Source organism: Myotis brandtii, unplaced genomic scaffold, assembly GCF_000412655.1.
Source record: "Myotis brandtii unplaced genomic scaffold, ASM41265v1 scaffold46, whole genome shotgun sequence".
NCBI lineage: Eukaryota > Metazoa > Chordata > Mammalia > Chiroptera > Vespertilionidae > Myotis > Myotis brandtii.
The window spans coordinates 6844375-6850145 of record NW_005367587.1 but is presented as its reverse complement, the minus strand read 5'-3'; the positions used below and the strand labels follow the sequence as shown (position 1 = coordinate 6850145).

General features: G+C 42.5%; 1 protein-coding gene across 5 annotated transcripts in view; it reads left to right on the top strand.

The window, feature by feature from the left end:
• The first annotated feature begins 393 nt into the window (after window positions 1-393).
• The window catches only part of GOLGB1 (golgin B1), an 85080-nt gene continuing 79702 nt past the window's right edge, over window positions 394-5771 (top strand). For all 5 annotated transcript variants that reach the window (XM_005875366.2, XM_005875365.2, XM_014546993.1 and 2 more), the window contains exon 1: window positions 394-834. The gene's annotated coding sequence lies outside the window, so the exon portion shown is untranslated. The remainder of the gene's footprint in view (window positions 835-5771) is intronic.

Sequence of the window (5771 nt, the reverse complement as noted above, 5' to 3'; positions counted from 1 at the left end):
CTTTTTACTGGAGCTCCTCACTGAATCCCATTCCAGGACCTGAGTCCTCGCAGTTTAAGCGCCACTTCCCATGAGGCACTTAACTAGTATTCACTATTCTCTGATCTTCTTTTATATAGACGCCAGGTTTTAGTACAGGTTCTGTTACTAAGTCGCTATTTGTGGGCGAGTCACTTTAATCTGGTTCTCATTTTTCACCAGTAAAATGAAAAGGTCATATTAGACGACTTTCTTTCCGGCTCTAATATTTTATTACTTTAAAAGCAAAACCCACATTCCCCACCCTCTTCTTAGAGGTCATACAACCACCCTGATGGCAGTGGTAGTCTGGGTCAGTCCAGGCCAATGCCGCGGGGTAATTGGAGGAATCCGGCCAACACGGCAGACGGCCAATGCCGCGGGGTAATTGGAGGAATCCGGCCAACGCGGCAGAAAACACCTGATCTTTCCCCGAACGCCCGCCCTCCCGATATTTCCGGTTCGGACCCAGATCTTCTTCCGGAACACTAGCTCGCGCCAGACTCCGCCCCTCCACGAATCTTTAGAGTCCATTGGCTGTTTCTTTGAGGAAGCGGAGCATTTCCTGACGTTGATTGGTTTCTGCCATTGTTGACGGGTTAGTTACAAACAAGGCGTGCCTGGTCTCCCTGGTAACGCCGTGCCGGTAGCCCTGATTGGTCCATGTCATAATCCCATCTTCCGTCCCAACAGCGAGTGGCAGAGTCCCCTGGCGGGGCGCGACGGTGGTAGGTGTTGCCATTCGGGATTCCCGAGTTGACGTGGCTTAAATTTGGGAGGGGGGCAGCTGGAGCCGCAGGCGGCAGCCTCTTCCAGGTGAGTGGGGGACGCTCCTCAACTCCTCCTCTCCGTGAGTCTCTTAACGGTAACCCACCCCCGCCGCAGGCCCGCAGAGCTGCCGAAGCAGCCACACGCTGGTCCCCTCCCCGCCCGTCCTCTCCCTGATTCAGTCTGAGATCCGGCCCTTCACTCGCCTCCCTTCACCTACCAGGCCTAGCTCTCCTCGCCCACACGCCTGCTGGCCCCGCGGGAGGGCTTCCGGTCGTCCTGCGCGGCCTTGGGCACGTACGCGCGGTCGGTCCCTTCCCCAGGACGGTTCTCCGCCGGGAGCAACGGAGAAAGGCATTTGGTCCCCTCCCCTGCCTGGTGCCTCGCTCCCTGAGCCGCCCGCCTCGGCCAGCCTGGGTACCCAGCTGCTGACGTCGGAGAGAACCTGCTCTGCTCAGGCCCTAAACAAACTTAGTGTCCGGAAGGGGAGGCAGGACCCAAATAAATCAAAGGTCTTGAGGGCGGAGATCACAAAAATGTTGGAGAGAGAAACGCAAACAAGAGTCTTTGGAATGATCCTGCTAAGGAGTTATTGGAGAGATTAGGAGAGAGGGATGATTCTTGCAATCCCAGCAACACTAAAATCCCAGAAATCAGAGGTGGGCAGGCTGTTAGAGGAAAGGGTTACCTGAAGAGAGTCCTGGAGGAAAAAGAAACTGATTTGGTGTGGAGGATGTTTATTCTGCATAACGCGAGTGGTGTGTAGGCGTGTGAAGGGGAGGTTGAGCCTCTTGACAAATGAGGAATATATTTGTCTGACTTATTTAAAGAGGTCCAGTTGGTCTATGGGGAGAGGACATTTTAAGAGTGGGACAGATATTTAAAATTACTGGATTAAGTCCTTCACATTTGGAAATAGTTGGAAGCTCTCTGAGCTTTTAAAGATTCCTACAGCTCTGCAAGACGACAGTGGAGAACTCCGTACAGAGAGGCCGGAGGTCTTTTCTGAAGCACGAAGTAATTAAATTTGGATGGTCCGATGATTGTGAATTGTCAAAACCAGGAAATATTCTTTTGGAAAATGGCAGGATTTCGTCATGGACTAGATATAGGGAAAAGTTGATAATTGTGGCTAATGGATAAATAGCACTTTATTATAAAATATGCAAAAGCATATATTCTAACGGATGAAAAACAAATCTTGCCCACTCCCTGGGATGCTCTCAAACTAATTTGGAGTTCATATAAAGGTGTTTATTTTTTTCAAGAAGGCAGTTTGCATTTCTGAGGACTTCCAGACTGAGGGGATCTCCTTTTTAAAAATGTTTTAAGGACCTCCATTATTCTGGGATGCAGATTCTCCTAAAAATAATCATCTATAGGAGATAATTTTTTTTCTTCTGCTTGACTCTTAAAGGCCCCTCCCCCACTTTACATTAATGAATTAATTAGAAGAATGTTGTTGGTTTTACTCTTGTTTATAAGAAACCATTCATGAACTTCTTTAGGTTACCCACTATTAGGAATAACATAGTTAGGAAATGTTTCACCATTGATCATTACATACCACTCTGTTATTAGGAACTGCTATATAAGTGGAGCTTAGGCTGTATAATACTCTATTTTTAATAAGCTATTTTAAAATCAACAATATGTGTGTTTGGTAAAATGAAATTTAATGTAAAAGGATATAATATTTAAAAAAATCTCTTTACTGATTCTTTTTCCCGTTCCCACCTTCCAGAAGTACGCATTGTAAGTAACTTGTTTTTTCCTAAGAAACTTTCTGATCATATTCAAGCACATATATATTTCCCCCTTCTTTCCTCTCCCGCAAGTGGAATCATAAGACACATGCTATTTTACAACTTTCTTTTGCCACTATGTATTACATATTAGGTATTTTCTCCATATCTATAAGTATAAAATCACCTCATTTTTTTAAAAAGGCTACATAGCATTCCCTTGTAGAAATATGGAAGTGCATTTAGCCTGCCCTCTCCTGATGGACATTTAGATCATTTCCAGTTATTGGCCATCACAAACACTGTTATAGTGAACATCCATGTGCATATATGCTAGCCTAGCAGCTAGGCTCTTGTGTAAGCCTGTCTGTGATTTAAACAATATGGAATTCTTTGGGACTATACCATTATGAATCATTTCATTTTAGTCTATGTAGTCCTCAAAAAAAGTGCTTATGGAACTATAAGTATATGATTATCTTCATGCCTCCCAGCCTTATTTTCAGCCCCAGTGACAAATGTTGGGTGATGAGATTACTCGGAAAATAGATTCTTTTTTGTTTCCCCACCGGCCAAGTAGCTTTGTTGAGCTCTGTGACTAAGCATATTATTTAACCTCGCTATGCCTTTGTTTATTCATCTTAAAACTTAGGGTATTGATATACCTCCTCTTTGAGGTTGTTTTAATAACAAAGTGAGTAAAATAATTATAGTAAATAAATTATATGTAAAGCGATTGGAGCAGTACTTAGTACATAGTACTGTGTATATAATTATAGCTAACATTTACTCTAAATTTATTTATTGAAAATAGTAATTTTTTGTATCATGAAAAATAGTTTTTATTTTCTAATTATAAAATTGTAATATTGCATATGTTTTTTCCAGCTATATGGCAATATTTCCTATGAACTCCTCAAACTGGTTGAGAATCACTTTGAGAATTAAGGAAAACTACTGAGGCTCAAACAAATATGCATTAAATAAGTTTGAGGAGAGACCTGGAAATCTTACCGTTTTCTGTTGTAGTTTCTATGGGAAAATATGATTTAAATTCCAAAGCAAATGGATGTATACAGGCATGTGCTATCTTTAGTTATTTTCTTGATTTTCTTGTACTAACTTCTCTGTGGTTAGGGACATGCATTATATTTCTTTTTATATTTCTTGTGGCTCTTGGCATTATGCTCTACACCAAGTAGGTATTTTGAAAATAATTATGAATAGCAGTGAAGACTTAGAGAATGTGAGACTTAATGAATTTTAAGTGCCACCTCAACACACAAGTGTTGAGATCCTGTACAGGGTTTGTGGAAGGTGTGGCCAGCACTGACATGGAGGGATTGTTTTATTTGCCTAAGTGGTTTTTTTTGAACCCTGGCCTTGGCATGTAGCTCTTTATTTTTTTCTTTTCTCAAGTTGCTACTCATCATTCTGGTGCTTTATAAAACAGTAGTAAGAACATTGTTATTCCACTGGCCACACATACTCCATACATGAATTTATCATTATGAAAATAAATATTTTCCCATTTACTAATTTTTATTTATATGCATTTGCCCATTTCTGTCCTATAGTTAATCTAACAGAGGAGGAGGTCTGGTTCATTTAGCTTAATTATTCTACTTAGTGGTTCTCTTACCCTCAAATTCCCAACCTTTAAGCTACCTAAAGCACTTAACAGTGTCTGAGATGCCCTTTCAACTTCCATTTCCATATTATTCCTTTAATATCAATAGCTATAGAAATCATCTTGAATCACAGTCATAGTACTGGACATTAGAATACTCCCTGTCAGTCTTCATTTTAAGATGAGGAAACTGTAATGTGAATTACCCAGAACAATACAACCAAAAAGTTCAGTTCCTGACTCCCAATTTGGTGCTCTTTCCATTATGCCATCTCTTTTTCATGGCCCTCTGAGATTATTGAATCACTCTACAAGCAACTCCTTTTACTTCTGCCTGAAATGGTACATCCCTGATACCGCTCTCCTTTCTTCAAATATACACGTTTTTAAATGGTTATGTGGAAAAGTAACCTATTTTACATTTAAAGAGCATCCTATCTAATAAAGAGGGAATATGCTAATTGACTGCCACGCCCTTAAAGATGGTGGCACCCACAGCCAATAAGGAGGGAATATGCTAATTGACTGCCATGCCCTCAAAGATGGCGGCACCCACAGCCACAAGATGGTGCTGCCCAGTCCCCTCAGCCCCACCCGTGCTGCAGGCGCATGGCTCCGCGCGCCTGCCTCCGGAGTCCCCCAGTCCCCTCAGCCTCCCAGCCACCCAGCTGCCCAGGGCCGGCCTGAGGCACAGGCAAGCCTTGGATGGCTGCTGCCCAGCCACCCAGGGTTGCCCGAGGCACAGGTAACCGGGCTGGCCGAGGCTTGCGCTGCCAGCAGTGGCAGCAGCATAGGTGTGATGGGGTGTCGCCTTCCCCTGATCGCCAGGTCGCCTCCCATCCCTGAGGGCTCTCAGACTGTGAGAGGGGGCAGGCCGGGCTGAGGGACACCCCTTCCAGTGCATGAATTTTCATGCACCGGGCCTCTAGTTTTATGTAATAATGCTTAAGCTGAGGGACTTTGAAATACGCAATTTCTGTTGAAGAATTGAGGCCTTTTAACCTGTGGTGTTTCCCAAACTCTGAGAATTATACTTTTATGGGAGCAGTTCAGCATATTCCTCTGTCCTCTGCATTTCCTGCAAATTGGCAGCCAATCCAGTGGCTTCACCAGACTGAAGTTGGGTTTCTTTGGCAAGACTATAAATGGTGGTATAGTCTTTCATCGGGAGGGTCATAATGTCTGCTTTTTGCTCTTTTGTTGCTATTAGCTATCAATGCTCTTAAGTCTAGATGCATGAATTTATTAGGAGTTGTAAAATATTAGAGTAGAAATTCTGATTCTACCATTTTATTTTCATTTATTAGCTGGAATAATTTTATGAGACAGTGTGCCCCCTCATCTCCTCCATCATCTACTATTTGCTTCCTGAGTGGTACAGTTCAAATAGGAAAGGCAAGATAAATTCTCGTACTTACCTTATCAGTTCAGATGATGGATGACCCGTTTATTATTATTATGAACTTGTGGCTGTAAATATTTTTGGTATGTTTCAATGTGTTGCAGTTCATATTCTTTTTTTATATATATATATATATTTTATTGATTTTTTACAGAGAAGAAGGGAGAGGGATAGTTAGAAACATCGATGAGAGAGAAACATCGATCAG